Raw genomic sequence first — 9874 nt, 5'->3', positions numbered from 1 at the left:
TCAACAAATGAATTCAGAAATAAATGTTTTATAACTCTACTCTGAAATATTGCAGCACTCAAATGAAACAATCCCTTCAAAGCCAGACAATGAAATAATTGGAGTTGAATTTACATACATTTTGAACTTTTATTTAAAGACACACTTTATCTATAATGTACTCCCAAAACAACAGCCACTAATTCAGTTTTAATACTTTAAATATCAACAAACCATACTCTAATGCAGATGGACTTGAACCATGACTTTCCAGCTGAGATCTAGGGACACTGACATAGTGCCACAAGTACATTTGCCTTTATATATGAGCAAAGATGAACTTCCAACTAATGTCTACCAGTTGAATACAACTAAATGCCTAAACATTAGCAAGTGGTATGACAAAATTTTTCAACTAAACAAACAAGCAATCTGTCAAATCCACTAATAGTTCGGTCGAGTAAAAGAAAAATAGCCATTATGAAACTTGAAAGTCAAGCAACAATATCACACAACATTATGTAAAAATATGTGTAAATATACAAATGTTATAAAGAGAATTTATAGTCAATTGCTTCGAAGGGCTTAAGTTTTGAAAGTTTTTGTAAAAAGGAATTTACTTCAAGTTTTATGGACATAACTGGAATGTTTTCTTCAAAAGATATCATTGGAAGTTCACAGTGAAAATTAGAATTTTTATTAACAAGTCTTCCTAGAAATGGCAGACTGTCATTCACAGCTTGCTCTGCTGCTGAGATTGTTTTTGAACAGTGGCCTGCCTTGGTTCATCTGCTTCAATTGGATGAAAATCTGCTAAGAACAAGCTGAGTTGGAGGAAAGCCTGCTTAGAACAAGCTGCCCAGTTGATCTGCCTCTCTGTACCAGTTCAGGGTAAGACCTCCTTGTTGTTTTGGAAGAATGATTGGAAGAACATCTGAAGACTATTTTCCCTGAGCAGATTTTGGCTACAAGAGTTCAGAGATTGCTATGCATGGTTAGTGATGTAAACACGTATGCCACAACAAAGCAACAGACTCCAGAATATCCCATGCTTTATCCTTCTATCATTAAAAAATAGCCTGTTGGCCCAAATTTGTTTTTCAGACTTTGCATAGAATTTTAAAGAAGTTCCTGAATACTGTCTTTGTTTTTTGATAATAGTTGGAAGGATAAGCATTTAGGCTTCTATGTTACTGACTGTGTTTGTCAACCAATTGTTGCATCATTATTGAATAAGTTTTGTTTTGATAATAAACCCATAATTGTATTTATATAGAAATATGGTTGATAGATCTTATTACTTACTACCCCCCGGACATAGATAAAGCATTTTGTTGGTCATCTTAGTAACTAGAAACTTTTTTTATTTTTTCTGTTGCAACTTTTGGAACAGTAAGTCTGAGTGATTGTGCACTCTTCCAGCCTCGGTTGTCATCCAAATTAATGAGTGTTTTCTTTTTCAAGATCTTAAGGTACATCCATTCGGATATGATTTTGTTACATGAGGAAAGAATCTCCATTGTAACTGGGTTAACACACAATATCATATGTAGCATTTTGTAATAACATTAAATTTTGTCAGAAGTTAGTTTTATATTTTATTCACCTTTGAGGAGTTTTATTTATATATGACAAGGCCTTTTTAGTGTTATGTGCTCCTGGGCCCTTAAGTATTATTTCTTTATTGTGATTTATATATATTCATAGTTCTTCAAGAATTCATCAGTCATAGTTATCTAGATACATACGTGTGTAAATGTTGCAACTGTAGACTTGCATCTTAAACAATTGTAAATACATCTCATTTTTTACATAACCTCATTATTTGTTGCTTCTTCCATTCCTGTGCTATAAGCCATCTCTACATGACATCAAAGTAAATAAATATTCACATGAACACACATCAGACATTGTGTGACCAATGTGACCAATGGATCTGTATCTATTCAAATGACAATAATGGTGTCCAAATAAAGAAGAAGGGGCCAGCGCCCAAATTTGGTTGTTGAACCTAGATTAAATATTAGAATAATTGAGGTTTAACAGTTGCAACAGAGTTGCTAACAAGGTGGTGAATTACTACTTTGGAATTTGAGTTTTTGAAGAAGTAACAAAGAGGATTAGTGAGGGCAGAGCAGTAGATGTGATCTATATGGACTTCAATAAGGTATTCGACAAGGTTCCCCATGGGAGACTGGTTAGCAAGGTTAGATCTCACGGAATAAAGGGAGAACTAACCATTTGGATACAGAACTGGCTCAAAGGTAGAAGACAGAGGGTGGTGGAGGGTTGTTTTTCAGACTGGAGGCCTGTGACCAGTGGAGTGCCACAAGGATCAGTGCTGGATCCTCTACGTTTTGTCATTTACATAAATGATTTGGATGTGAGCATAAGAGGTACAGTTAGTAAGTTTGCAGATGACACCAAAATTGGAGGTGTAGTGGACAGTGAAGGAGGTTACCACAGATTACAACAGAATCTTGATCAGATAGGCCAATGGGCTGGGAAGTGGCAGATGGAGTTTAATTCAGATAAATGTGAGATGCTGCATTTTGGGAAAGCAAATCTTAGCAGGACTTATACACTTAATGGTAAGGTCCTAGGGAGTGTTGCTGAACAAAAGAGACCTTGGAGTGCAGTTCATAGCTCCTTGAAAGTGGAGTCACAAGTAGATAGGATAGTGAAGAAGGCATTTGGTATGCTTTCTTTTGTTGGTCAGAGTATTGAGTACAGGAGTTGGGAGGTCATGTTGCGGCTGTACAGGACATCGGTTAGGCCACTGTTGGAATATTGCATGCATTTCTGGTTTCCTTCCTATTGGAAAGATGTTGTGAAACTTGAAAGGGTTCAGAAAAGCTTTACAAAGATGTTGCCAGGGTTGGAGGATTTGAGCTATGGGGAGAGGCTGAACAGGTTGGGGCTGTTTTCCCTGGAGCATCAGAGGCTGAGGGGTGATCTTATGTAGGTTTACAAAATATGAGGGGCATGGATAGGATAAATAGACAAAGTCTTTTCCCTAGGGTAGGGGAGTCCAGAACTAGAGGGCATAGGTTTAGGGTGAGAGGGGAAAGATATAAAAAGGACCTAATGGGAAACTTTTTCACACAGAGGGTGGTATGTGTATGGAATGAGCTGCCAGAGGATGTGGTGGAGGCTAGTACAATTGCAACATTTAAAAGGCATTTGGATGAGTATATAAATAAGAAGGGTTTGGAGGGATATGGGCTCAGTGCTGGCAGGTGGTACTAGATTAGGTTGGGACATCTGGTCGGCATGGACGAGTTGGACCGAAGGGTCTGTTTCCATGCTGTACCTCTCTTTGACTCCATGACTCTAATTGCCAAACCTAATGTTAATAAAGCACAGAATTATTGACAGTAGGTGAAGATGTTCAAGCACAAGAACTTGAATGATTTAAAATGAATGAGTATTTATAGAGTCCATTTAGAGTTCTAAACTCTAACAGAATCATAGAATTGTTATAGTGCAGAAGGAGGCCATTCAGCCCATTGTGTCTGCCCCAGTTCTATGACCTAGTGCCAACTTCCTACCTTTTCCCATATTCCTGTACATCATTTCTTTCCAAATAATCATCCAATGCCCTTTTGAATACCTTGATTGAACCTGCCTTCACCACATTTACAAGCAGTGCATTCCAAACCTAACTATTCACCGTGTGAAAAAGTTTATTTCTCATGTCACCCTTGTTTTGTGTGCATATCACTTTAAATCGAGGTACAAGTTAATGAAAATATTGCATGACTGGAAAAATGGTTGACAATTTACTGAGTGAAGATAATCCAATGAAACCAAAGAGTTGGAAATGTTCAGTAGATCAACATTTTCTGTTTACCTTCTGCCTAAAGTGGAAATCCTGTTGTTTTTCAGGATGGTGTTTGTTTATATTTAAGTTATAGCAAAGAAATGGTATAAACTTCAAGTAAACCTGTGAAAATCTCACTGCATCGAGTAAAGTTCAATACCTTGGACCTCAGTCCTATTTTACTACAAAGAATGTGAATGAGATATTATCACTGCACTTCAGTTATCCAGTTAAGTAATAACAAGCATTCTTCAACTAATGAGATTGCATACGTACACTAATCTACATTGAGTTGTCAAGTTTATTTGCAAGTTTTTCAAGTTGAATTGGCGAAACATTCTTTTAAGAACTGTCTTGGTCAGCTTTGAGGTGTGGGAGAAAGTAAGGACTGCAGATGCTGGAGATCAGAGTCAAGAGTTGTTGCTGGAAAAGCACAGCAGGCCAGGCAGCATCCGAGGAGCAGAAGAATTGATGTTTCGGGCATAAGCCCTTCATGAGGAAAGAGTTGATTCTCCTGCTCCTCGGATGCTGCCTGATCTGCTGTGCCTTTCCAGCAACACACTCTCAACTTCGTTTTGAGATGTGCATGAAATGTAATTCTGTTGAAGGAAGAACTTAACGAGCCTAAATGTGATTTTGGGCAGTACGTTCCCAGTTGTGATCTGGGATGCTAAATATGAAAATGTGAATAAGGATAAAAAGCAAGCAATTTAGCCTGCTCTGCCATTCAGTAAGGTCATGTCTGCTCTGAGTCCAGTTTCCAGCCGAACCCAATCACTTTTGACTCCTTTTTTAGTCAAGAATCTATCCAGCTCTGCTTTAAAAATATAAAGTTTCTTTGCCACCACCACTCTCTGGGATCCACTGAGAAAAAAAATTCCTTCTGATCTCCATCTTAGACTGTGCCCCCTGATTCTAATTTTTCCCACACAAGGAGATGTACCTCCAGCATCCACACTGACAGGATCCCTCAGGATGTCACATGTTTCAAAAGGATCACCTCACATTCCTTTGTACTTCTGATGAATGCATGTCCAATTTGTCCAACCTTCCCTCAAAAGATAACATCCTGAGAATAAGGCAAATGAACCTTTGAATTGCTTCTAATGTATTTACCTGTTTTTTAAATTAAGGAGCTCAAAACTGTGGACAGCATTACAGATATAGCCTCATCAAACTCCACACAACTATGGCAAACCTTCCCTACTATTTATTTTCCAATTCCCTTGGGAAAGGTGTTCAAAAATGGCTATCTTGATGCCAAAGTTCATTGATGAAGAAATTCAATTGCTTGCATCTTTCTAGTTGGAGGATGACTGGGTAGTAATAATCAGTGAGAAGAATAGAAGAGACTGCTAGTTGTCACTGACTCTATACGTCTTGTAAGGTTTGACAGCTGTGTCTAGACAGTCACTTTCACAGATCCAGTTTAATGACTTGCATAGTGGTCATGTGGTCAAATGGTATTAGATTGAATTCATTCAGCAGGAATTTCGGATTTTACTGCCTCTAAAATATTAATCCAAGTCACCACACTTCAATCTTAGTGTATCCCTGTTGACTTCAATGTTGTTTTTATTGTAAATTACAATAGCATTCAGTAATTATTGTTTTAAAATGTGATTGATGTAATCTGTTGAACATGTAAAGAGAATGTGGATCAAGTCTTTGTATAATGCATAGGAGAGTAAAACCGAGAATGATAATTTTAGTGCAACACTTTCTATTAATTCAGTTAAAACCTATCATTATCCTAACATCATTATCCTAGTCAATAATAAATACCTTTCCTTGCTGTGTGACATGAGCCAAGCAAAAAAATTATCATAAACACTGACATTAAAAATTAAGGTATGAGGGGAGAGAAATATCGCATTTACTTGCATAAAAACAAAAGCTGCGAGTTCAACTGATGCAATAAACACTGATTCAAATGAGAGTAAACTATTCTAGTTTTGTTGCCCTTTTTAATGTCATTATATATCCCCAAAAGCATGCAACAACCTTGTAATAAACTCCTAACCATCTGTCATTCTCCATGTATTAAATATATCATGTTGCAATTAAACGGATGAAGATTAAATATTCAAGATCCATTTTTTGTTGAAAAGAGCCATGAAAGAGAATGGATAATTTAATGAATAAATCTGTTACCTCTTTGCCCTTGTAGAAAAACAATACACTATATCAGTGGAAAAGTTATTCTATATTCCAATCACCTAGGGGAAAGAAAGAGGTTATGCACCAGTGTTCTGAATGCTAATATCTGAGGATAGTTGAAATTGAGGACACAATAGTTGTTTGAATTTTTAAGAATAAGTTGTGTTCATCAAAACCTTTATGAATTTGAAGAAAAATATTACTTGTTGCCATGGAGTTTGACATACTGACAGTGTATTTGTTAACCTTTAATGTTGAGCATTTAAGATTGATGGTGGTTATTAAAGTATAACATAAAGTGATGCTGAAGAAATACGATTAACTTTAATCGTCTATTGGTCCTTGAACCCAAGACAAAGATAAACTTGAATATCAGTCTAATGTTTTGGTCAGGTTTTGGAAGTGTGTTTCACTTTGCAAATGGCCACTAGTAGGGACATAGGAACTAGATTAGGCCATTCAGTCTCTCAAGCCTGCTTCACCATTGAATAAGATCCTGGCTGATCTGTGGTCTAACTCCACCTTAGACACATACCCATTGATACTTTTGCATAATAAAAAATGTCTTAGATTTAAATTTAACAATTTAATTAGCATGGACTGCCAGTTGAGGAAAAGTGTTCCAAACCTCCATTACTCTTTGTGTGCAGAAGTGCTATCCAACATTTCTCCTGAATGGCCTGGCCCTAATTCCTAGACAAAACCCCTCATTCTAGAATCTTCAACCAATGGAAATGCTTTATCTTTATCTACTCAGTATTTCCCTATTAATATCCTGAAGATCTTGATTAGATCAACCTTTACCTTCTATATTCCACAGAATAAAGGCCTAATTTGTCTAATATCTCCTCATAACTTAACCCCTGAAATCCAGGTATCATCTTTGTAAATCTTCATTGAACTCCCTCCAGGGCCAAAGCATCCTTCCAAAGTTGTAGTGCCCAGATCTGCTGTTAGTACTCTGAGGGTCTAAGTAGGCTTTATGTTTACAGCTCTATACTCCAGCCCTTTAGAAATGAAGGTCAGCATTCCATTAACTTTCTTGACTATTTTCTGCACCTTTTTGTGGCGTTTTAAAGGGCTATCCACCTGAAACCCCAAACTTTGTTGGACAGCCACTATATTTAACTTTGTCCGTTCGAAAAGAATACCCTGTCTATCCTTTATCAGTCAAAGACTGATATTTTCACACTTGTTTATATTAAAATACATGTTCCATAGCTTTGCCCACTCACCTTATTTATCAATAATCTGTTGTAATTTTATACTGCCAATACTGTCCACCATACTGCCCAGTTTTGCATCATTAGCAAATTTGGATATTTGACTTTTTAATGCCATTATCCAAGTCATTAATGAATATTATGAATAATTGAGGCCCTAACACAGATCCCTGTGGAAAACCACTATACACATTCAGCTTAAAATCATAGAATCCCTACAGTGCAGAAAGAGGCCATTCAGCCCATTGAATCTGCACCAGTGCATCAAAGGGCATTCCACCCAGAATCAACCCCCACCCTAACTACGTTAATCCACATTTACCATGACCAACCCACCTTACCTGTACATCATTGGAAAATTTGGCATGACCATTTCACTTAACCTGTATATCTTTGCACTGTGAGAGGAAACCAGAGTACCAATGGAAACCCACGCAGACACAGGGAGAATGTGGAATTTCCACACGGACACATGAATAATGTGCATACTCACCACATACTGGAATTGAAGCAGAGAATCTGGTGCTGAGGCAGTACTGAGTCACTGTGCTGCCCACAGTTTCTGGAGGGAAATTTGATATTGATACAAATGCAGTGCTCACATGCCATGTAAGTGATAAAAGAGATGAGTGAACTCTCAAGTTTTGCTTTGACATCTAGTTAATCTAGTAACTATAGAATATTAATTTAATGGATCTTTGAATCTCAAATTTCACAACTAGCAGAGGGAACTGGCGTGCTTCTGTGGATATATTCTACTTTTTTTTGTAAGTTATAAGAGAGATAAATTTATGACTTGTTCATTATTTAACCTTTAAATTACAATTTTGATTCTGAAAAATGTATGAGATTAGCACAAATTTCAATTAGTAACTGAAAATATAAAGAATTTACCTTCACACAAGGGAATAATATTGAGCTGATATTATCTCATATTGACAACTCAGTAAAGGATTTTGCGCTACTGTTATGGAGTCATAGAGATGTACAGCACGGAGACAGATCCTTTAGTCCAACTCGTCCATACCAACCAGATATCCTAACCTAATCAATCCCATTTGCCAGCACTTGGCCCATATCCCTGTAAACCTTTCCTATTCATATACCCATCCAGATACCTTTTAAATGTTGTAACTGTGCCTTTCTCCACCACTTCCTCAGGCAGCTCATTCCATACATGCATCACCCTCTGCGTGAATGTGTTGCCCCTTAGGTCCCTTTTAATTTTTTTCCCTCTCACTCTAAACCTATGCCTTCTAGTTCTGGACTCCCTCACCCCAGGGAAAAGACCTTGTCTACTTACCCTATCCATGCCCCTCATGATTTTATATATCTCTATAAGGTCACCCTTCAGCATCTGACGCTTCAGGGAAAACAGCTCCAGCCTGTTCAGCCTCTCCCTGTTGCTCAAATCCTCCAATTCTGGCAACATCCTTGTGAATCTTTTCTGAACCCTTTCAAGTTTCTCAACATCCTTCCAATAGAAGGGAGATCAGAATTGCACGCAATATTCCAAAAGTGGCCTAACCAATGTCCTGTACAGCCACAACATGACCTCCTAACTCCTATACTCAATGTTCTGTCCAATAAAGGAAAGCATATCAAGCGCCTTCTTCACTATCCTATCTACCTGCGACTCCACTTTTAAGGAACCATGAACATGCACTCCAAGGTCTCTTTGTTCAGCAACACTCCCCAGGACCTTCCCATTAAGTGTATAAGTCCTACCTTGATTTGTCTTTCCAAAATGCAGCAACTCACATTTATCTAAATGAAACTCTATCTGCCCATCCTCAGCCCATTGGCCTATAGGATCAACATCCCATTATACTCTGAGATAATCTTTTCTTCACTGTCCACTACACCTCCAATTTTGGTGTCATCTGCAAACTTACTAAATATACCTCCCATGTTCACATCCAAATTGTTTATATAAATTACTATATTAGAACATTTAATGTTTTTCAAATGTAGTAATAATAATCAGTAGAACAGTAAGGTACACAACACCTCTTAACAGCTGATGGAACAATGCAAATGTTTTCATGTCAATTCATAATCATTTCTATGATGTCTAAATATTATAGCAGACAGAATCATAGAATCTCTACAGTATGGAAACAGGCCTTTAGGCCATCGAGTCCATACCAACTCTCTGAAGAGCATTCCACTCAGATCCACCCCCTACTATATTCCATGGCTAATCTACCCATCTTACAAATCCCTGGACACTGGGCAATTTAGAATGGCCAATCCACCTAAACTGCACATTTTGGACTGTGGGAGGAAAGCAAAGCACCGAGAGGAATCCCACACAGATGCAGGGGGAACGTGCAAACTTCACAGAGACAGTTGCCTGAGGGTGGAATTGAACCTAGGTCTCTGGCATTGTGAAGAAGCAGTCCTAACCACTAAGCCACCTTTACAAATCATCCTTACTTGTTTGCAAGTTTGTCCAGCCCCTTGTGTGTGTCACAAAACTTTCCAATAGACTGCCATCTGCAAAATCCAATATCCATATTAGTTATAGGCACGTGCACTTAAGTTCCTGCCAGTGTGTTAGATCTTATCATAGCTTACCTGCATAGTTGGCCCTGATATCTAGTTACATGTATTGCCATTTGAATTTCTGCTGTATTCTCAGGGGCTGTGTCAATTTAATTTCAGTGGTTTATTCTTGATGTTGGAA

This window comes from Hemiscyllium ocellatum, chromosome 43 (assembly GCF_020745735.1).
Source record: "Hemiscyllium ocellatum isolate sHemOce1 chromosome 43, sHemOce1.pat.X.cur, whole genome shotgun sequence".
NCBI classification, from domain to species: Eukaryota; Metazoa; Chordata; class Chondrichthyes; order Orectolobiformes; family Hemiscylliidae; genus Hemiscyllium; species Hemiscyllium ocellatum.
This window is presented reverse-complemented; position numbering follows the sequence as displayed.